The 24,434-nt window shown below is 42.4% G+C and overlaps 1 pseudogene; it reads right to left on the bottom strand.

Annotated features, from left to right (window-relative positions):
• Positions 1 to 16,867: 16,867 nt before the first annotated feature.
• On the bottom strand, positions 16,868 to 17,658 carry LOC100413306 (NADH dehydrogenase [ubiquinone] iron-sulfur protein 3, mitochondrial pseudogene; annotated as a pseudogene).
• Between the last annotated feature and the right edge of the window lie 6,776 nt (positions 17,659 to 24,434).

Genomic DNA, 24,434 nt, shown 5'->3' with positions numbered 1-24,434 from the left:
AATCATCTATATTGTAAAATTATCGCCTTCTTTTAAGATGAATAATAAATATAATTTAGCCTTCCTTTAGTATGCCATAGTTCCGCAGATACCAAGATATGTGGGAAAATTTGCCCTATGGCCCACCCTAGTACGCTTTATACTAGTTCTAACAGCTATGGTTTTAAAATCACATTTGTTTTCCCCCTCATATAGAAGTATTATGGGTCAGGCATGGTGGCTCATGCTTATAAACCCAGCACTTTTGGAGGCCGAGGTGGGCAGATTGTTTGAGCTCAGGAGTTTGAGACCAGCCTGAACAACATGACAAAACCCCCATCTCTACAAAAACAAACACACAAACAAAAATTTTAGCCAGGCGTGGTGGCATGTACCTGTAGTTCCAGCTGCTTGGGGGGCGGGGGTTGAGGCGAGAAGGTCGCTTGAGCCCAGGAGGTCAAGGCTGCAATAAGCCACGTTCGTGCCACTGCATTCCAGCCTGGGTGACAAAGACCCTGCAACAACAACAACAAAAAGATATTATGTCCTTATTATAGGAAATTTGGAAAATCATAAAAAGGGTGAAGGAAAATTACTCTTTTAGGCCTAGAAACATTTTGGTGCATTTTCTTCCAGTCTTTTAAAAGCCTTATGTGAGCCTGTTTTTTCTGTATAGCTTTTTTATTCAATTTAGTTGCAATCTCTTACATCTTCCCCAAGTGGTTCTGTCTCCTCTCTCTTTCAGCCAGTTAGTCATCCCTCTCACTGCCTCTAGGGTCACTTTGCCTGCTACCTCCTTGCTTCTATAATCTGTGACTTCTACATTGTGAGCTGAGGGAACAAGTTTACCATGATCATTCAACTGTAAGTAAAGGTAACAATGGACAGGCTCTGCAGAAAAGCCTGACGCTCTCATTACCAGAGTCAGATCTGTGGGCTTTGAGATGGCTGCTCTAGCCAATCAGCAGAATTTTTGTTTTCTTGCCCTATCCCACATGTGCGAGATTCCCAGAAAGTCTACTCACTTTTCTTTTGAGACAGGGTCTTGCTCTTTCACCCAGGTTGGAGAGCAGTGGCATGATCATAACTCACTAGGAGCCTCGACCTCCCAGGCTCCAGTGATCCTCCCACCTCAGTCTTTCGAGTAGCTGGGACCACAGGTACAAGCTACCAAACTCAGCTGATTTTTTATCCTTTGTAAAGATAGGATCTAACTCCTGTGGTCTCGAACTCCTGGTCTCAAACAATCCTCCAGCCTTAGCCTTCAAAGGTGCTGGGATTGCAGGGATGTGGCCCCACGCCTGGCCTGCTCTCACTTTAAACGTGTTAATGTTATTCTGTAAGTGCCTTTTGTCGTTGAATGAGGAGATATTCAATCAGACTTTAAGTATCTTGAGGGTAGGGACTCTCTATCTTCTAACAATACCTTGTATCATGCTGTACACATAGCAGGTATTGCAGAGATAATTTTTGAATTACATTCAGTGAGATATCCCCAGTCTTATTCCAGGATCCATTTTACCTATATCCTTTACCTTTCTAAAGTTTAGAGTTTTAATGTGAATAAAGTTAAAACTGACTCAAGAAGTGATTTTGGGAGTCATTTCTGAGCAAAAGGATTTTCACCCAACTGCTGACCACACTTCCTGACTTTCATTTGGCAAATTATTGCTCTCCCAGCCTCACACTCAGTGTTAAGCATATGACCTATTCGTGAAGCCATCAGCATCACCTTCTCCCAGCCACAGTGATTGATTCAGAGTTGGAGACTTCACCCATGCTATCCCTGTTAGTGTGAACTTCGAGACTTCTGGGTTGCTGGGATAAAGATGCTTGCTCCTTTCTTTTAGCTGGGTGTGAAATGGAAAGATATCATCCCAGGAGTTCCTGGCAACCAACTTCAAGCCATGAGGTGGCCTCTTATGAATGGGTCAGCAGAGAGATGAGAGCAGAGCTGTACTGAGAGTTGGAAGACAGGGCTTGATTGTATATCTTTGAGCCTCTGTGTTCCCCAGATACCAAGTTCCACGGATACCAAGATATGTGGGACAATTTGCCCTACGGCCCACCCTAGTATGCTTTATACTAGTTCTAACAGCTATGGTTTTAAAATCACATTTGTTTTCCCCCTTATATAAAAGTATTATGGGTCAGGCATGGTGGCTCATGCTTATGAGCAGCCGTGGTTGAAGCCAAATTTACCAATGGCCAGTTAAGTTACTGTGATGGTTAATATTAGGTGTCAACTTGATTAGATTGAAGGGTGCCTAGATAGCTGGTATTGTTTCTGGGTATGTCAGTGAGGCTGTTGCCAGAGGAAATTGACATTGAGTCAGTGGGCCGGGAGAGGAAGACCTATCCTCAATGTGGGTGGGCACCATCTGATGGGCTGCTAGCACGGCTAGAACAAGGCAGTCGGAAGAAGATGGGATAAGCTGGCTTTCTGAGTCTTCTGGCTCCCTTCCTTTTTCTGTGCTGGATGCTTCCTTCTGCTTCTCCTGCCCTTGGATATCAGACTCCAGATTCTTCGGCCTCTGGACTCCGGGACTTGTACCAGTGGCTTCCCGGGGAATCTCAGGCCTTCAGCCTCTGACTGGGGGCTGCACTGTCAGCTTGGTTTTTGAGGCTTCTCTGGTTTTGAGGCACTACCAGCTTCTCTCTTTTCCCCAGCAGGCAGACAGCCTGTCATGAAACTTTGCCTTGTGATCGCGTAAGCCAGTTCTCCTTAATAAAGTCCCTTTCATATATACGTATATCCAATTGGCTCTGTCCCTCTGGAAAACTCTAATACAGTTACTGTGGCAGGCTGGGTTCCTCAGAGGCCGACACTGAGATGGATTTCGAGATGCAAGTGTTTATAAAGAAGGAATCAACACCTGTGAAAGGGGGATGACACAGGATTGGGCGGAGCAATGCTGAGCAATGCCGAACCATGCTGAAGCAGGTCTGATGAAGCCTTAGCCAATCCCGCAGGGAGCTCTGGAAGTATTTTCAGTCAGAGTCGTCTCAAGGTGGGTGTTTGTAGCTCTGCCCCACTCAGTCCTTGGATGTGGGTTGTACGGGGAGGGTATGATGACTTCAAGGGAGATGGCTCTCCCCACCAGAGGCAGCCCCAGAAGAAACTGACAAACTGGAGCTGGAGCTATCTGGCAACTGCAGTTCCTGCAGCTGTGCAGCAACTCCTTCCTTTGAATGGGATCTGGGTGGTGCATCTCTGTGTGTAGTACCGTTACAAAGCATTATTATCATCATCATTATTATATTATGCTAAACAAGTTTGAGCTGAGTTTCCTGCCACTTGAAGCCCCAAAAGTTCAAATACAGTGATTATTTTGATAGCCAAAGTCCCACTGTGATTTGACAATGAGAGTTTAGCTATCAAGTTCTCTCAGAACTGCCAAAAGGGTTTGTTTCACGAAAGAAATGAACATTTTCAGTTATCCACTGAAAAGGCTGGACCTACAGGAGAGTTAAGAAAATTAGCGTAGGCCAGGTGAGGTGGCTCACACCTGTAATCCCAGCACTTTGTGAGACTGAGGCAAGTTAATCACCTGAGGTCAGGAGTTCGAGACCAGCCTGGCCAACATGGTGAAACCCCATTTCTACTAAAAATACAAAAATTAACCAGGTGTAGTGGTGCATGCCTGCAGTCCCAGCTACTCAGGAGGCTGAGGCAGATGAATCACTTGAACCCAAGAGGCAGAGGCTGCAGTAAGCTGAGATCACACCATTGTACTCCAGCCTGGGTGACAGAGTAAGACTCTGTCAAAAAAAAAAAAAAAAAAAAACCAGCATATTTTGCTGATAGCCTGTACTGTATTTCAAGAACACCCCTTTAACAAGTTCAAACATTTGGTTTGATAGTGTGTTCAAATTCTTGGAGCTTTGACTTCCACTGCTTGGTTCAGAGAAGCTGGGTATAAAGAAACAGGAACTAACATTAAAATTCATTTTAGGATTACAAAACATTTCAGATGTTCATACATGTACTAATTCTTAGGGCTAGGAGGGAGCTTGATAGACTATCTCTTTAGCTTCTCTCTCCAAGCAGACGTACTAGATGGCAGACCTTTTAAAGGAATTAGTAAAATTATTTTAAAGAAGCTGTGGCATAATGGCTAAGAGCATAGGCTTTAAAGCCGGACTGCTTGGATTTGAGCCTGGGCTCTACAATGAACTATCTGTATGACCCTACATACATTATTTACTTTCTATGTGCCTCACTGTCTTCATATGTAAAATGGGGATAATAGTACCTATCTCACTATAATGAATACTAAATGACTTAGCATACATAGGGACATAGTAGACATTCAGTACATATTTACTACATTAGTAAATCATTTCAGTGTTTAAGCATATCTTTAATATCAAAATCTTCCCTATATGTTTGTTACTGCGAAGGGGTCCCGATCCAGACCCCAACTGAGGGTTCTTGGATCTCCTGCAAGAAATAATTCACAGTGAGTCCGTAACGTGAAAGCAAGTTTATTAAGAAAGTAAAGGAATGAAAGAATGGCTACTCCATAGGCAGAGCAGGCTCCAAGGCCGAAGGCCGCTGGTTGTTCATTTCTATGGTTATTTCTTGATTATATGCTAAACAAGGAGTGGATTATTCATGAGTTTCCTGGGAAAGGGGTGGGCAATTCCCAGATCTGAGGGTTCCTCCCCTCTTTAGACCATATAGGGTAACTTCCTGATGTTACCATGGTGTTTGTAAACTGTTATGGCACTGGTGGGAGTATAGCAGTAAGGAAGACCAGAGGGCACTTCCATCACAGCCTTGGTTTTGGTGGGCTTTGGCTGCCTTCTTTACTGCAGTCTGTTTTATCAGCGAAGTCTCTGTGACCTGTATCTTGTGCCGACCTCCTATCTCATCCTGTGACTTAGAATGCCTAACCATCTGGGAGTGCAGCCCAGTAGGTCTCAGCCTTATTTTACCCAGCTCCTATTCAAGATGGATTTGCTCTGGTTCAAAGGCCTCTAACATTTTCTGTGAACCCCAAATATCTGAGACAGGTCCCAGTCAATTTATAAAGTTTATTTTGCAAAAGCTAAGGACATGCGCCCATGACACAATCTCAGGAGGTCCTGACGACATGTGCCCAAGGTGGTTGGGTCACAGCTTCGTTTTATACATTTTAGGGAGACAGGAGACATCAATCAACATATGTAAGAGGTACATTGGTTTGGTCCCGAAAGATGGGACATCTAGAAGTGGGGAGGAGGCTTCCAGGTCATAGGTAGACAAGAGACAACCAGTAGCATTCTTTTGAGTTTCTGATTAGCCTTTCCAAAGGGGCAATCAGATATGCATTTATCTCAGTGAACAGAGGGATTACTTTGAGTTCTGTCTGTTCTTCGTCCACAAGGAACTTCCTTGCAAGGGACATATGTAGCTTTTTTTTTTTTTAATCTTAGTAGCTATCTTTTTTAGGAAGAGTGATTTTAGGTTCCCAAGATTTATCTTCCTTGCACATTTCCAAGATCTGTTCCCTTTCCCTTTCCTTCCCTTTTGAGAAACGGTCTCACTGTTACCATCTCCAGCCTGGATTACAGTGGTACCATGTTGGCTGACTGCAACCTTGACTTCCTGGACTCAAGCTATCCTCCTTCATCAGCCACCCAAGAAGCTGGGCCTACAGGCGTGCACCACCATGCCCAGCTAATTTTTGTATTTTTTGTAGAGACAGTGTTTGGCTATGTTGCCCAGGCTGGTCTTGAACTCTTGGGCTCAAGCGATCCTCCTGTCTCGGCCTCCTAAATTGCTGGGCTTACAGGCGTGAGCCACCATGCCCAGCCATATTTCTAAATTCATATTAAAGCAGATTAAAAAGAAGAGCACCTCAGGAAGAACATCATCTATATTTTATCTCCAGGCTTCCAGATAATAATGTTTTCATTTAACAAATATGTATTGAGCATGTAAACCAAATAGTATCTGAGACGGGTCTCAATGAATTTAGAAGTTTATTTTACCAAGGTTAAGGACATGCCCGGAAGAGAGAAAACAGAGAATTGCAGAAACAGTCTGTGCCTTTCTCCAAAGATGATTTTGAGGGCTTCAGTTTTCAAAGGGGAAAAGCAGGCTGGAGGCGAAAGAGGGAGGGTGTGGTCATTCACGTGTTGCAAGAGAAAAGGAGCAGTAGGTGAGGAGTCAATTATGTATACTTCTGGCACTCAGTAGATCACTTATGTAAGATATTGAAGCACAGACTAGCTACCCCTAGAGATATTTAACCTATTATCTGTAGCTATCAGCTTAGGAACAAAGGGAAAGGCAGCTTCTGGCATGACTCAGCTTTCAGCTTAATTTTTTCCTTTTGGCAGTGAATTGGTGTCCTGCATTTTTATTTTTCTTTCATAAGCAGCTAGAATCTGCCAAGCTCTTTGTGGGGTAAACAAGACAGATAATATTTCTGATCTCAAAGCTTAATGTTAATGTGATGGAAGAGACACAAACACACAAATAAGCCAAACCAAGATAGCAGTAGATTGTGAACACTGCTGAGAAAGAATTAAACAGAGCACTGTAGTAGTAACTGGCAGGGGAAGAGGCACATTGAGATAGGATCGTCAGGAAAGGTCTCTTTGTGACAGTGACGTGTAAACTAAAAATTAGAGGCTAAGAGGAAGCCAGAAAAGAGGCAGGCAGAGAGATAGGGTCGTAAGATATTTTCAGCCAGTGGAACAGCTCGTGCAAAGTCCCTGGTACAAGTTCCCACACAGGAAAAACATTGCCCCTTCTTTATTTCTCTGCTACTTAAAAACACAGTACAAATTTTCTCTCCCTAGAGCAACAGTAAGCTGCTACCGACAGGTATCCCTTGCACTTCTGTTGTTTTATTTCATTTAGTAGCAGATAAGGATGTTTCATACTTATGACTATAAAGGCTATGCAAGCAAGTAGAAGAGGTTAATCTCAACACAATGCTATGATCTAGTCAGACCATCAGCACTGCCTCTAACACTCATCTTCTAAGTGATGCTGTTACTGGAAAGGGGTCCTGATCCAGACAGACCCCAAGAGAGGGTTCTTGGATTATGCACAAGAAAGAATTCAGGGTGAGTCTATAGAGTCAAGTGAAACCAAGTCTATTAAGAAAGTAAAGGAGGCTGGGCACCGTGGCTCAAGCCACCCAGCACTTTAGGAGGTCGAGGCAGGCAGATTACTTGAAGTCAGGAGTTCGAGACGAGCCTTGGCAACATGGTGAAACCCCATATCTACTAAATATACAAAAATTAGCCTGGCGCGGTGGCGAGTGCCTGTAATCCCAGCTAATGGAGACGCTGAGGCAGGAGAATCACTTGAACCCAGGAGGCGGAGGTTGCAGTGAGCTGAGATCATGCCATTGCACTCCAACCTAGGCAACAAGAGTGAAACTCTATCTAAAAAACAAACAAAAAAGAAAATAAAGAAAGTAAAGGAATAAAGAGTGGCTACTTCATTGGCAGAGGAGCGGCTTAAGCTGCTCGACTGAGGATACTTATTGTTACTTCTTCTTTTTTTTTTTTTTCTGAGATGGACTCTTGCTCTGTCGCCCAGGCTGGAGTGCAATGGTGTGGTCTCGGCTCATGCAACCTCCATCTCCTGGGTTGGTTCAAGCCATTCTCCTGCCTCAGTCCCCTGAGTAGCTTGGGGGCTTACAAACGCCCACCACCATGCCTGGCTAATTTTTTTGTATTTTTTTAGTAGAGACGGGGTTTCACCATGTTGGCCAAGCTGGTCTCGAACTCCCGACCTCGTGATCCGCCCGCCTCGACCTCCCAAAGTGCTGGGATTACAGGCGTGAGCCACACGCCTGGCCGTTACTTGTTGATTATATGTTAAATAAGGGGTGGTTTCTTCTGCAGTTTTCTAGGAAAGGGGTGGGCAATTTCCAGAGCTAACGGTTCCTCTCCTTTTTGGACCATATAGAGTAACTTCTGGACGTTGCCATGGCATCTGTAAACTGTGTCTTTTAGCATGCTAATGTATTAGAATTGGCATATAATGAGCAGTGAGGACAACCAGAAGTCACTTCCTTTGCTGTCTTGGTGGGTTTTAATGGGATTTCGCTGGCTTCTTTACCTCATGCTGTTTTATCAGCAAGGTCTTTATGACCTGTATCATGTGCCAACCTCCTACTTTATCTTGTGCCTTAACCTCCTTAACGAACCCAAAAATGCTTTAGGAAGGCATTCTTTTTTTTTAGATGGAGTTTTGCCTATGTCGCCCAGGCTGGAGTAAAATAACGCAATCTCTGCTCATTGCAACCTTCACCTCCTGGCTTCAGGCGATTCTCCTGCCTCAGCCTCCCAAGGAGCTGGAACTACAGGCATGTATCACCATGCTCAACTAATTTTGTATTTTTAGTAGAGACGGGGTTTTGCCATGTTGGCCAGACTAGTCTTGAACTGCTGACCTCTGGTGATCCACCCGGCCTTGGCCTCCCAAAGTGCCGGGATTACAGGCTTGTACCACCATGTCTGGCTAATTTTTTGTATTGTTTGTAGAAACGGTCTCACCATGTTGGCCAGGCTGGTCTCAAACTCCTGACCTCAGGTGATCCGCCCACCTCAGCCTCCCAAAGTGCTGGGATTATGGGCATGAGCCACTGCACCTGGCCTAGTTAAGGCATTCTTAATTAAGAACTGGCCAACATGGTGAAACCTCATCTTTACTAAAAATACAAAAATTAGCTGGGTGTGGTGGTGGGTGCCTGTAGTCCCAGCTATTCAGGAGGCTGAGGCAGGAGAATTGCTTAAACTGGGGAGTCAGAGGTTGTAGTGAGCTGAGATCGAGCCATTATACTCCAGCCTGGGTGACAGAGCGAGACTCCATGTCAAAAAAAAAAAAAAAAAAAAGGAATCTCTTTTTCCAGTCCTTGAATCTGGGCTGTCCTTGACACTTGCTTTGCAGTGGAAGCAACATTGTGTGATTTCCAAGTATGAGGCTCAAGAGGCCTTGTGTCCTTCCTACCTTGTTCTGGGAGGTCCTACCACCACTGCCACATGGGCAAATCTAGAACAGCCTGCTGGATGATGAGAGACCGTGTGGAACAGAGATGCTCCGTCTCATGTGAGCCATCCTAGACCAGCCCACTCTCAGCTGACCTGGCCACTGACAGCCAATACATGAGCGAGCCCAGCCAAGTTCAGCCAAGCCTGGCCCAGATCAGCAGAATTGCCCAGTTGAGCGCAGTCCAAATCGCCAAACCACAAAATTGTGAGGTAAATAAGCGTGTGTGTGTGTGTGTGTGTGTGTGTCTTGTAACCTACTAAATTTGGGGGGTAGTTCCTTTCTTAGCAAAAGCTAAGTGATAAAATTTGTTTCCCATATTCTAGTTTTGGCCCCACTATAATTGAGCCTCCCCATTGCCACTGCAGTGGTCTTTCTAAATCACCAATCACAATACTCCCCCAGCATTTTCCCATTGCCTCTATGTAAAACCCAAACTTCTCAGTTGTACCTTATCTTTCATAAGTCAGCCACAGGTTATAACAATTTCCTGCAATTCCCTGGCCATGCCTTTATGAATGCTTGCTATGTGCTGAATTGTGTTTCTCCAGAACTCCTGTGCTTAAGCCCAACCCCTAGTAGCTCAGAATGTGACTCTTATTTGAAGATAGTCTTAAAGAGGTGATAAAAAGACGCAATTATAGGACACATGCGCGCACGCGCGCGCACACACACACACACACACACACAGTGGGATGGCCATGTGAAGACACAGTAGGAAAGTGATAATCTGCAAGTCAAGGAGCGAGGCCTCACAAGGAGCCAAACCTGTTAAAACTTTGATTTGATCTTGGCCTTCCAGCCTGCAGAACTGGGAGAAAATACATTTCTGTTATTTAAGCCACCGAGTCTTTGGAATTTAGTTATGGCAGCCTGACCATGTTTTCTTTCTACTGGGAAGTCCCTTGGTACACCCACACTTGCTGTTTCCTCACCTGGTTAATTATGACTTGTCCTTCGCACTGAACTCACCACCTTGGGAAAGCCTTCTTATAACTCTCTTTAGGCTGGTTAAGGACCCTGGTCTGTGATTCCTTCCCTATATTAGAGCACTTATCTAGGTGCTTCAATTTTTCTATTGTCGTAAAAACACTTAACATGAGATCTGTCCTCTTAACAAAATTTTGAACAATACGATATTGTTAAGAACAGGCACAATGTTATACAGCAGATCTCTAGAACTTCTTCATCTCACGTAACTGAAACCTTTTATCTGTTGAATCGCAATTCTCCCTACTCCCATCTCCTGGCAACAGTCATTCTACTGTCTGCTTCCATGTGTTTGACTACTTTATATACTGCATACAAATGGTGTCTTGCGGTATTTGTCTTTATATGACTGACTTATTTCACTTAGTGTAATGTCCTATGTTTCACCCCATGTTGTTGCATATGGCAGGATTTTCTCCTTTTTTCTTTTCTTTTCTTTCTTTCTTTCTTTTTTTTTTTTTGAGAGTCTCACTCTGTCGCCCATGCTGTAGTGCAGTGGTGTGATCTTGGCTCACTGCAACCTCCGCCTGCCGGGTTCAAGTGATTCTCTTGCCTCAGTTTCCTTAGTAGCTGGGATTACAGGCGCCTGCCACCACACCCAGCTAATTTTTGTAATTTTAGTAGAGACAGGGTCTCACCATGTTGGTTAGGCTGGTCTCGAGCTCCTGACCTCAGATGATCCACCCACCTCGGCCTCCCAAAGTTCTGGGATTACAGGCATGAGCCACCACAACTGGCCTAGGTTTTAGTTACTAAAGAAGAAGGGATAGAAGAAAAGGATATTGGAGGGTAACTAGTTGTCTCTGCCTCAGTCACAGATAAGTGACTCTTACTGAAACTACTACTACCAAGATGAATTTATAGGAGCTGAAGTATAAATGCTGTATGAAGCTGATTGGCATAAAGCTCATAATATTTTGTTCAGCAGAAGGGAAGAGAATATTCTTTTTTTTATTGAGCATAAATTCCATGTAACACAAACCAACCACTTTAAAGCATACAATTTGGTGGCATTTAGTACATTCTCGATGTACAAAAATCACCTCTATCTAGATCTAAAACATTTTTATTACCCCAAAAGGAAACTTTAAACCTGTCAAATGCTTGCCCTCCATTACCCTTTCCCTCTCACCCCTAGTAACCACCACTCTGTGTTCTGTCTCCATGGAATTGTCTATTCTGGATATGCGTCTGGCTTCTTTCACTTAGCATAGTGTTTTTGAGGTTCATTCCACATTACAGCATTCCCTTTTTTGGCTGAATATGGGAGGAGAAGCCTCTTAGCAAATGCAGTACCATTCTCCATTGCACATTCTAAACAAAGGCTCCAGCAAAAATCGGTTGCCTTATGATTGGGTGTAATGCTGCTGAGTAGTCTTTGGAGGCAGACCTTAGCACTTGCCTACCCACTCCCTTCTTCATAGCTACTGGATCCTTAATTTTCTTTCAAGCAGCAGTATGCCCTGCCAGGCAATGTCTTGCAGCTGCACTAAGTCAATTGTGACAAACTGTTCCCCATTTTTCCAGCCTCTCTTGTATTCAGAGGTGACCACTCAATCAAGCTCTGGGCAATGAGATCCAGACAGAAGTCGGCTGGGCCCCAGGGAGATAGGGCTGGGGAAGCTTTTGCCTTCTTTATAAAAGGCGAGAGGCTTCAGGGGCCCTTGCCGCTTCTTCCTGCTCTGAACCTATACCTGCTGTTTCTAGCTGCAGTACCTCTTTCTCAATCCTTATAGCTTGGCATGTTAGGATTGCATCCTTGAGTCATGTTACATCTGTGAGTCACTGAGCTGGTGGTTTCCTACTGAGAGAATGCCCGTTATATGAACAAGATAAAGTCCTACTCACGTCAGTCATTGGGAGCAGGTTTTCTGCCACTTACAGCAAAAGCATTTCTAATGAACATTAAGAGTTCCTTTTAGGTGATCAGTTTTCCCATACATGTCAGAGGCAAAAGTTTGCAGCTGCCTTGGGAATACGAATGATCAGAAGGGACTCCTAAGGTTACTGTAGCTAACCTTGAATAGGATCTGAGGTAGCACTTTTCTAACATGGCTACTGAATCCTAAACATACAGTCTGTGTGGATCTGTACAGACATGAAGGCAAGGGTGCCTGGGTCTTCCCCGCGTCTTTCTGCACCTCTTGCTTTAAGAGCAATATCATCTATTTATGCTTATGGTAGTCAACACATCCACGAAGGTTCCCCAGGGGCTGTTCGACCTTGTCTGTCATCAACTCACAGAGTGGTGCACTGCAGTGGGAACTTGGATGAAAGCCCAATCTGGAGGATGCTAAAAGGAGCTAAAAAAAAAGTGCAATTCCTACATTTTGCTTACTGTGGTGAGACAGGAACAGGCAGATAGAAGGGATAAGCCTGAACCGTTAATAAAACCTTTGGGGAGTATCTTGAGTTCATAATAGGCTCTTCTCAATTTGAAAACATCTTGCTAATGAGGGCATTCTCTCCTGCATTTGCTGAAATATTTTCAGATGACTTTAAGATAATTAAAAAGGAATCTGGAGGTTTCCCAAGGTTTTGCTTAAATGACTCACATTTAGAGGAATCTCAATGTGTATAATGAGAAACATAAAACAAAACTATGAGTGCCTAGAAATGACTTTGCTCTTCTTCTAGAGAATCTGAACAAAGGCTATATTTTGAAATTGAGTTGGGAGGGATATTTGATCTTTGGAAATAGAATAAAAATGAGCAGCTCTGGTTTGGAGATAATAAAGCAGCTGACAAAAATAACTTCTTTATTTTTAAAAGTAGCTTTTATTTAATTTGAAATATGTTACAGGGTTACTATAGCATTACATCTATAAAAGATATTTAAACATTTCTAATTTCCCAGGACTGAATTGAATTTTAACAATGCATATTTATTAACATAAATCAACGAAGTGACTGTTGCCAGTTGATATTCCATAGAAACAGAGCAACAAAAGCAGGAGGCAGAAAATATATTAGAAAAAAGGCAAATAATCACTGAGATATGAATTCTAAATAAAGTAGATGACCATGAATCCACATGGGATACCTTGACAAAATATAGAATGCACAAAATGGCTTCCAATTAAATTGCATTATATGTATATAGCTAAAATTTTATAAACATATTCTCTGCTTTATACTTTATAATAAATGTATTTATTTTGTTGAAATAATTTAGTAATTCTTTCAACAAATACCTTCGAACATCTGCTACGTACCAGGCATTATGCTCAATGCATTTTTTAAGCTAGAGCTAAACAAATAAAACAACGGCAAAAGACACAATGGAAGACACTTTGTCCCTGCCTCCAGAGAGCTTAATGTAAGGTGGGTATATCTATAAAAACTCTGATAATATGATACAATATGGGAAATGTCATGTTAAAAGTAAACAGGAGGCTGTGTTTACTTTACAGGTGTGGTGGTGGCTCACGCCTTTAATCCTAGCACTTTAGGAGGCCAAGACGGGTGAATCACTTGAGACCAGGAGTTCGAGACCAGCCTGACCAACATGGCAAGACCCTGTCTCTACTAAAAATACAAAAAAAAAAAGTAACCAGGCATGGTGACACACGCCTGTAGTCCCAGCTACTAGAGAGGCTGAAGCAGAAGAATCTCTTGAACCAGGGAGGTAGAGGTTGCGGTGAGCTAAGATCATGCCACTGTACTCCAGCCTGGGTGACAAGATGAGACTCTGTCTCAAAAAAAAAAAAAAAGTAAACATGAGCTATTAGGAGAAAATATAGGAAACATCCCACATCCAGATGAAGGAGCGTGGGAAGTAGAGAAGTTCCTCTTTAAAGTTTCCTTTCTTGTTAAAGAATAAGTGTGTTAATAACTCTTTGTTAAGCCCTATCCTATGTAGCTGTTAAATATGCCATGCTTACAGGCACGCAGTACATTCTATGTCCTTATACTTTAACCAAGATATCTGTGCAGGACGTGCTCACAGGCATGTCCCAACTCTCCATTGCTTTTACCTGTTTAGGAAAGTTTTAAGTTGTTAGCCAATTGGGTTTTAGTTTAAATTATGAGGTCTGGCTCCAGCCAACTGAGATCAGACACAGCAGTAAGGACGACCCCAAATGTGTAAGGGATAAATTTGTCTGTTTGCCTTTGTTCATTGTTCTCTCATGGTAATGTGGCTAGCAAGGGTACTCTTCCTGCACTCCAGGAAGTAAAAATTGGGTTGCTAAAAGATCGTTTGTCTCAGCACTAATTTTTCATTGCAGCATCAAACATCTGTTTCCAGCAAGGATGATTCTTGGAGTAGGTAGCATCTGAACTGGGCTTTGAACAACTAGCAGTAGCTGCCAGATCAAAATGATTGGTAAAGCAAGAGGTGGAGCATGTGCAGCCACTCAAGGAGTAAGATATTCTGATGCATTTAGAGAAGAGTGGGAAGGAGGGGCAGTGGCAGGGGCTGATCACAAATGTAGTAGTCAAGATAGGCTATATTACGCTGTGGTAACAACTGTGAAGTAAAATAAAAATTCTCTCCCAGGCTACATGTCACACATAGGCTTTTCCACCTTGTAATTTACCATCTCAACCTGAGGCTTCAGGACTCACTGCCGCAGGTGGAGAGAACACATGCATCTGCTGTTAAATACTTTTCGCCCAGGAATGACATTCACCACTTCTACTCTCATTTCGTGGGCCAAAGCAAGTCATAAAGTCACCACAAACATCAAAGGGGTGAAAAATGCAACCAATGCAATCCACCCGTTTTACAAAAAGGGAATCAGAAATATTAGGATCCACCAGCAAAGTCTACCATAGGCCTTGTGTACCATGCTTTGAAATCATGATTTTATCTTCAAGTGCAGGAACAAATGCAAGCAGAGGCCCAACAAGGAATGCAGGGTCAGCCTTACAACTGGTTGCCCTCTGACTCTATACTTCAAGTCTCCAGAGGCTGGAGTATCAGTCAGGGTCCAGGAGAAAACAGGCCACTACATGTTCCCACAGAGGAAGTTAAGATAAGGAATTGGTTACATAGGTACTGCAGAAATGAGAGAGCAAAAAGGCAACGGTGAGAGAACCCAGAGATAATAACTACAAGAAGCAGCCACTATCCCTAAACTTGGAAGAACAACAGGGAAGAGGTAGGATTGCCAGAACTTAAAGAGCAAAGGCCCTGCAGAATAGATATGAGGGCCTATTAGGAGGCCTGGTTGCTGCTGCTGAGGTGCTGCCAATGGGAGGCATTCATCGGAGAGTGGAAGGCAGCCAGAGAGGAGAAGCTTCCTTCATGGTTCTTTTTTTTTGAGACAGTGTCTCACTCTGTCACCCAGGCTGGAGTGCAATGGCGAGATCTCGGCTCACTGTAACCTCCGCCTCTCGGGTTCAAGTGATTCTCCTGCCTCCGCCTCCCGAGTAGCTGGGATTACAGATGCAACCACCATGCCCGGCTAATTTTCCTATTTTTAGTAGAGACGAGGTTTCACCATGTTGGCCAGGCTGGTCTCAAACTTCTAGAGACCTCAAGTCATCCACTTGCTTCAGCCTCCCAAAGTTCTGGGGTTATAGATGTGAGCCACCATGCCTCACCAATGCTAATATTTATGCCCATATATTTCATAGTGTCCTGTGGGTGTGCCTGAATTTTAGGTTTCAGTTTTCCTCACCTGCCACATTTCAGGATAACTGAACCCAGGACATAGCTCATGGGTACTTCTTGAGACCTTAACCACCATTTTAAACTAATATAAAATTGTTGCATGTCCAAGGGTAAGCAGAGGGTTTGTTAACATATAACAGAGAGAAATTACTTAAATTAACTTACAGTAATAGTTTTCTTATACAATTATATGAATTTAACATATGTACAGATTCATATGACCATCATTACAATCAAATATAGGACAGTTCCATCATCCCCAAACCTCCCTTGTGTTATCCCTTTATAATTATACCCTCCCCCTCCCACTAAGCCCCGGAAACTACTGATCCATTCTCTGTGACTATACTTTTATCTTTTCAAGAATGTCATAAAAATGGAATCATACAGGACGCAATCTTCTGAGACTCACTTCCACTCAGCATAATGCCTTTGAGATTCATCTAAATTATTAGTATACCAATTATTTATTCATTTTTATTGCTGAATAAATGTTCTTCCATTGTATGAATATAAAACGGTTTTTTATTCATTCACCCACTGAAGGACATTTGAGTGGTTTTCAGTTTTTGGCTCTTATAAATAAAGCTGTATTAACATTCATTTACAAAGCTGAGTGCGGTTGACTCACATCTGTAGTCCCAGCACTTTGGGAGGCAGAGGTGGGTAGATCACTTGAGGTCAGGAGTTCAAGACCAGCCTGGCCAACATGGTGAAACTCCATCTCTACTAAAAATACAAAAATCAGCTGGGCATGGTGGTACATGCTTATAATTCCAGGTACTTGGGAGGCTGAGGCACAAGAATTGCTTGAACCTGGGAAGCGGAGGGTACAGTGAGCCAAGATTGTGCTGCTGCACTTCAGCCTGGGCGACAGAGGGAGACTGTCTCAAAACAACAACAAAAAATCCATGTGCAGGTTGTTGGATGAATACATTTTCACTTCCCTTGGATATATAAATATATACCTAGGAGTGGGATTGCTTGTTCTTATGGAAAAATGCATGTTAACGTTATAAGAAACTGCCAAACTGTCTTCCAGCATGGCTTACTATTTTGCATTCCCACCAGCAACATATGAGAGTTCCAGGGGCTCTTCGTTCTCATCTCCAATTGGTGTTGTCAGTATTTTTTATTTAGTCATTCTATTTCTAATATTCTAAGCCAATCTAATAGGTGGTAATCATGGTATTAATTTTTTTTTTAGTCTAAGGAATTTACTTACACAGACACTCAATTATAAGGTGCTTTCTAGGATCCACATGCCTTCCCTAGAGCTACTTGGCTTCAGGCTTCTTTTCTCTGGCTTCAAGCTTGATACTCTCTGGGGGTTGGCGATAGGTTGGGAAAGCCTCCTAGGGGCTGTTGAGGTCAAATTTGCGGAACTCTTGGGCCAACTCCACTGGCTCTGCCACCACTGCTTCCCCTCTTCATCATAGCATAACTCGACATAGCCAGATAGAGGGAAGTCTTTCTGGAAAGGATGCCCCTCGAAGCCATAACCTGTCAGGATCCTTCTTAGATCTGGGTGGTTAGCAAAGAAGACTCCAAACATGTCCCAGATCTCCCTCTCATACCAGTTGGCTTCCTTGAACACAGATATAATGGACTGAATGGGCGTCAGCTCATCTGTGTAGATCTTCACATGGATCCGTGAGTTGAAGCACAGAGACAACAGGTTGTAGACAATCTCAAAATGGTTCTGCTGAGTCGGGATGTTCAGTGCTGTCAAGTCAGCCAGGGTTTTGAACTGTACATTGGTATGATCCTTGAGGAAAGTCAGCGCTGGGATGACGCCATCAGGATGGATACAGATCTATAACTCATTGAAGAAGGACACCTGAATTTGTTGGACATACTTGGGCAGGATTTCAGCCACATGCTCTACAAAAGCTGAGAGCTGCTTGTGGGCCACATCATTCCGTGGTCTGACAGTGGGGCACATGTCAGCCCTGGTGCTCTTACGCCTCATCACCAGCAATAGAACTGAAGGTCACCCAGCCCCCCTGGTCAGCACTGCAGCTCCCACGATCTCCCACCACCACAGTCTGGTTGCTGCCACTGCCATGTTCCCTGGACGCAGACTCATGGTATTAATTTTTATTTCCCTAATGGCTAATGATGTTAAACATCTCTTCATGTAGTGATTTCTCATCCACAGATTGTCTTTTGTAAAGTGTTGGTTCAAACCTTCTGCCCATTTTTCAACTGGGTTGTTTTCTGACTGTTAAGTTCAGAGAGTTTCTTTTTTTTTTTTAATTGCATTTTAGGTTTTGGGGTACATGTGAAGAACGTGCAAAATAGTTGCATAGGTACACACATGGCAGTGTGTTTTGCTGCCTTCCTGCCCTTCATCCACATTTGGCATTTCTCCCCAGGCTATCCCTCCCCAGCTCCCCCCCTGCTGTCCCTCCCCATTCCCCCCAATAGACCCCAATGTGTAGTACTCCCTTCCCTGTGTCCATGTGTTCCCATTTTTCCTCACCCGCCTATGAGTGAGAATATGTGGTATTTCATTTTCTGTTCTTGTGTCAGTTTGCTGAGAATGATGTTCTCCCGTTTCATCCATGTCCTTACAAAGGACACGAACTCATCGTTTTTGGTTGCTGCATAGTATTCCATGGTGTATATGTGCCACATTTTCCCAGTCCAGTCTATCATGGATGGGCATTTGGGTTGGTTCTAGGTCTTTGCTATTGTAAACCGTGCTGCAATGAACATTTGTGTGCATGTGTCCTTATAGTAGAACGATTTATAGTCCTTTGGATATATACCCAGTAATGGGATTGCTGGGTCAAATGGAATTTCTATTTCTAAGGCCTTGAGGAATCGCCACACTGTCTTCCACAATGGTTGAACTAATTTACACTCCCACCAACAGTGTAAAAGTGTTCCTATTTCTCCACATCGTCTCCAGCATCTGTTGTCTCCAGATTCTTTAATGATCGCCATTCTAACTGGCGTGAGATGGTATCTCAGTGTGGTTTTGATTTGCATCTGTCTAATGACCAGTGATGATGAGCATTTTTTCATATGTTTGTTGGCCTCGTGTATGTCTTCTTTTGTAAAGTGTCTGTTCATATCCTTTGCCCATTTTTGAAGGGCTTGTTTGTTTTTTTCCTGTAAATCTGTTTGAGTTCTTTGTAAATTCTGGATATCAGCCCTTTGTCAGGTGGGTAAACTGAGAGTTTCTTATATACTATGGATATAAGTCCTTTGTTGAATATGTTTTGTAAATATTTTCTCCCACTCTGTAGCATGTCTTTTCATTACCTTAACAGTGTCTTTTGCAGAGCAAAAACTTCTAAATTTGATGCAGTCCAATTATCAATGTTTTTCATATAGGGATTGTGCTTTTGGTGTCATATCTAAGCACTCTTTGCTTAATCCAAGATCAGGAAGGTATTCTTATGTTTTCTTGTAACTGTTACACAGTTTTTTGTGTTGCATTTAAATCTATATTCTAACTAAAATTTTTTGTACAAGGTCTTTCAATCCATGAACATGGTATGTCTCTTCATTTATTCAGGTATTTTTTTATTTCTTTTGTCAACATTTTACAGATTTTAGCATATAGATCCTGGACATGTTTTGTTAAATTTATAACTAAATATTTTTCTTCTATGCTATTGTGAACGATATATTTTAAAGATTTTTTTAGCTGGGTGCAGTTGCTCACACCTGTAATCCCAGCACTTTGGGAGGCCAAGGCAGGTGGATCATGTGAGGTCAGGAGTTTGAGACCAGCTTGGCCAACATAGGGAAACCTCATCTCTACTAAAAATACAAAAATTAGCCAGGTGTGGTGGCTAAGTACACATAGCTTTTATATAGAAATATGATTGGTTTTTGTGTGCTGCCCTTGTGCCCTGATATCTTCCTAAACTCACTTATTTAGTTATAGGATTTTGCAAATTTCATGGGATTTTTCTAAGTAGATGATCATATTATCTATGAATAGGAGAAATTTTCTTTCTTTCTTTTTTTTTTTTTTTTGAGACAGAGTTTTACTCTTGTTGCCCAGGCTGGAGTGCAATGTCATAATCTTGGCTCACTTGAAACAAATAAGAGAAATTTTCTAATATCCTTGAGAACTTCTCTTTTTTCCTCTCTTTTCTTTTTGTTCCCTCTGTTTTTAGTTCCTCTGCTTCCCCGGCATTCCATCAAAACTTATATATTGTGGCTGGGTGCAGTGGCTCACACCTGTAATCCCAGCACTTTGGGAGGCCAAGGTGGGTGGATCACCTGAGGTCAAGAGTTCGAGACCAGCCTGGCCAACATGGTGAAACTCCATCTCTACCAAACATACCAAAAAATTAGCCAGGTGTGGTGGCACACGCCTGTAATCCCAGCCACTTGGGAGGCTGAGGGAGGATAATTGCTTGAACCCAGGAGATGGAGTTTACAGTGAGCTGAGATTGCACCACTGTACTCCAGCCTGGGCGACAGAGCAAGACTCCATCTCAAAAAAATATATATATATTGTTATTTTTGCTATATACGTATGCCTTTTACTTCTTTTTTCTGTCTCATTGCACTGACTTGGAGTTCCAATACAATGCTGACTAAGAGTGATGATAGTGGACTTTCTTGCCATTTCCCGACCTTGGGGAGAAAGAATTTAGTCTTTTATCTTAAGAATAATGCTAGCTTTCGTATGCATTTTTTTTGGTGGTGGGGAGGGAACCTGCTCATGATCAGGTCAAAGAAGTTCCCCTTTACTACTATTTTGCTGAAAGCTATTGTGAATAGATGTTGAATTTTCTCAATGCTTTTTCTGCATCAGTGAATATAATCATGTGGCTTTTCTTCCTTAAACAGTAAATACGGTGGATTGCATTGATTGATTTTCTCATGTGGAACAAGCCTTGTAATCCTAGGATAAATACCACTTGGTCATGGTGTATACTTCTTTTTATACATTGTTAGATTTAATTTACTAGTTAGTATTTTGTTGAGAATTTTTATGTCTCAGTTCATGAGAGATATTGGTATGCAGCTTTCTTCAACTGTCTTTCTAGAAGAGATTGTGCAGTGTTGGTGTTATTTCTTCACACTGAAATCTATTTTTGTTGGATGTATTATTTTGAGTTAATAGTTCTTTCAGCACATTAAACATGCTATGCATGTCTTTATGATCTTCTTGGTTTCTGATGAGAAATCCATAGTCATCTGAATTGTTGTTACCCTGTATGTTGCCCAGGCTGGAGTGCAATGGTGTGATCTCAGCTCACTGCAACCTCTGCCTCCCCGGTTCAAGAGATTCTCCTGCCTCACTCTCCCAAGTAGATCAAATTACAGGCATGTGTCACTACTCCTGGCTAATTTTTTTTGTATTTTTAGTAAAGACAAGGTTTCTCCATGTTGATCAGGCTGGTCTCGAACGCTGGACCTCAGGTGATCTGCTTGACTTGGCCTCCCAAAGTGCTGGGATTACAGGAGTGAGCCACTGCGCCCGGCCATGTAATATGTCATTTTTATCTTTCTGCTTTAAATATATTTTCCTTGTTTTTCTTTTCAGCAGTTTGAATATAATGTGTGTATGCTTTGATTCTTTGGGTTTATCCTGTTTGGGGTTCGCTGAGGTTCTTGAATCTACAGGTTTGTGTCTTTTGCTTAATCTGGAATGTTTTCAGTTATTATATTTTCACATCTTTTTTTCTGTACCACACTCTTTCTTTTCTCCTTCTGTAACTCTAAAGACACAAATGTTAGATATTTTGTTATTCTCCTATAGGTCTTTGTGACTCTATTTATTTTTCAGTTTTTCTTCTCTGCTATTCATATTGGATAGTTTCTGTTCATCTATTTTCATATTTACTGACTCTTTCATCTCTATTCTGCCATTGTGTCCATCCAGTTTTAAAATTCCAGCTACTGTATTCCTCACTTATAAAATTTCTTTTCTTTTGTTTTTTTTTTGAGATGGAATCTCACTCTGTCACCCAGGCTGGAGCGAAGTGGTGCAATCTCTGCTCACTGCAACCTCCACTTTCTGGGTTCAAATGATTCTTCTGCCTCAGCCTCCCCAGTAGCTGGGATTACAGGCACATGCTGCCATGCCTGGCTAATTTTTGTATTTTTAGTAGAGATGGGGTTTTGCCATGTTGGCTAGGCTGGTCTCAAACTCCTGACCTCATGATCTGCCTGTCTCAGCCTCCCAAAGTGCTGGGATTATGGGTCTGAGCCACCATGCCTGGCCTAAAATTTCAATTTGGTTCTTATTTTACCTTTTACTCCTGTGCTGAGCCTTTTATCTTTGCATTCATTTCAAGATTATTTGTCCTTACTTCTTGGAGCATCATTGTAGCTGCTTTAAAATATTTTTCAGATACTTTCAACACTGGTATCATCTCAGGATTGGTGTCTGTTAATTGCCTTTTCCCACTCAAGTTAAGATTTTCATGTTTTTTTAGGTATTGAATAATTTTGGGTTGTATCCTGGACATTTTGAATATTATAAGACGTTGTATCTTGTTTTAATACTATGGTGAAATGTTTATATTTTTGTTTTAGCTTGTAATAGACACGCTTGTGTTTAGATCGTAAGTTCCGACATGCCTTTTGTGGATAGTAACTGCAAAGTCAATTCAGTTTTCAAAACTTTGCAATGCTATTCAGATCTGTCTTACATGTGTTTTATCCAGTGGCTAGTCTAGGGCTAGGGTGGTGGTCTGCCTCTTAGCTCAATTATCACAGCCTTTGGTATGCTGTTTAGGATCAGATCCATGTGCAGGTTGAGATAAACCTAGGCGTTCATAAAAACTTTATGAGGACCTTTCCTAAGGTCCTGCCCTCTCTACTGTCTCCTTGGTACTTTGTAATGCCTTGAAGTTCCCCTTTTAATCAATTGGCAAGAAATCTCAGCTATTTATTTATTTATTTATTTATTTAAAGAGAGGGTCTTGCTGTGTCACCCAGTATGGAGTGCAGTGGTATGATCATTGCTCACTGCAGCCTCAAACTCCTGAGCTCAAGTGATCTTCCCACCTTAGCCTCTTGAGTAGCCAGGACTATAGGCAAGCACTACCATGCCCAGCTCATTTTATTTTTAAATTTTTCGTAGAGACAGGGTCTTGCTACATTGCCCAGGCTGTTTTTCAACTCCTGGCCTCAACCAGTCCTCCCACCTCCACCTCCCAAAGTGTTGGGATTACAGGGGTGAGCCACCACACCTGTCCAGAAATCTGGGTCTTTGTTAAATCCTCTCTGTTATGTATTTCCTGCAACTTTGCCCATGTCTTGGGCCAAGCATCAGGACAGAGAGAGTGAAAAAAATATATATCATTGAGGGTTTGGCCCCACTGTCTTGGGACCAGAGCTACTCCAAACAGACAGGAAGGTTCTCCCCTCCCTCAGCATTTTGGGGTGTTTGAGGGTACTGCTTTCTCCATTGTCACTGTTGACTCAGCTGCCACAGTGGAATTGCTTATTGGCTAAGAAGCAAGAGAATGGAGAAAAGAAAAAAAAGGAAAATGTCACATTTCTCCTACTTTCTCTGAATATTAGGAGACCAATTTTCTGCTTTTCCTAGAGCTTTCTCTGTCCATGTTGATGCTCCCTTCTGGGTTTTGAGCTGCCTTGAGTCTAGTCTAGCGGAGACTGGAGGAGAAAAATGGTAAATTCACTGCCAGTTCAGTTTTGCTTCAAATTCTGTTGTTTTTCCTCAGTTTGTGTGGTACAATTTACTTTCTAGAGTCCTCAAATAGCTGCTGCATGCATTCTGTTTATATTTCATAGCTGTATTCAGTAGGAGGTAATGGGTTGGGTGTGATTATTCTGAGTTAGCTGAAATTAGAACTCCTGTATTGTATAGGTTAGTTTTCATACATAAATATGTATACATAATGGAGGGTTTTCTTTGGTGTATATTTGTGAATAATTGGGACTAGTCTTTTCACACTCTAACCAAAGGAACTACTTTACATAATAAATACTCTTCTGGTTATTTATTGCTGTGGAATAAACCACCCTCAAACTTAGTAGCTTAAAATAACATCAATCATTTTATTATGTTACAATTGCAGATGTTGGTTAGGCTCAGCGACATGGTTCTTACTTGGGGCCTCTCATGTGTCTACAGTAAAATGGTGACTGGGAAGAAATTGATTTGAAGGCTCATTCATTCACCTCCATGGCATTTGGGCTGGGAACACTCAAAAAGTTGGGGCTCCTGTGGCATCTGCCTCTATTGCTACACGGCCTCTCTACATGGTTTCTTCAGTATGGCAGCCTCCAGGTAGCTCGATTTCTTTTTTCTTCTCTCTTTTTTTTTTTTTTTGAGATGGAATCTCACCATGTCACCCAGGCTGGAGTGCAGTGGTGCCATCTTGGCTCACTGCAACTTTCGCTTCTCAGGTTCAAGCAATTCTTCTGCCTCTGCCTCCTGAGTAGCTGGGACTACAGGCATGGGCTGCCACACTGGGCTAATTTTTGTATTTTTAGTAGAGACATAGTTTTGCCATGTTGGTCAGGCTTGTCTTGAACTCCTGACCTCAAGTGATCCACCTGCCTCGGCCTCCCAAAATGCTGAGATTACAGGCATGAGCCACCGCACCCGGCCTAGCTAGGTTTGTTAAATAGACTCAGGGCTCTAAAGTGAGTGGAAAGTGACTGAAACAGGCAGGAGCTAGATTACCTTTTATGATCCAGCCTCACAAATCACATCATCTCCATTACCACATTATAATCTTTGAGGCAGTCACAAAGGTCCACTGAAGTTCAAGGGGTGGGAACATAGATGCCCCTTCTTGTTGTGGGATGGCAAGTTTCTGGGATTGGAAATATGATTGTGGCCATTAAAAAAAATGCAATCTGCCACAAAAAGTAAGAAGTCTGTACTTT

The sequence above is a fragment of the Callithrix jacchus genome, chromosome X (assembly GCF_049354715.1).
Source record: "Callithrix jacchus isolate 240 chromosome X, calJac240_pri, whole genome shotgun sequence".
NCBI lineage: Eukaryota > Metazoa > Chordata > Mammalia > Primates > Cebidae > Callithrix > Callithrix jacchus.
The sequence above is the reverse complement of the archived record's forward strand: the minus strand, read 5'-3'. Positions and strand labels throughout refer to the sequence as shown.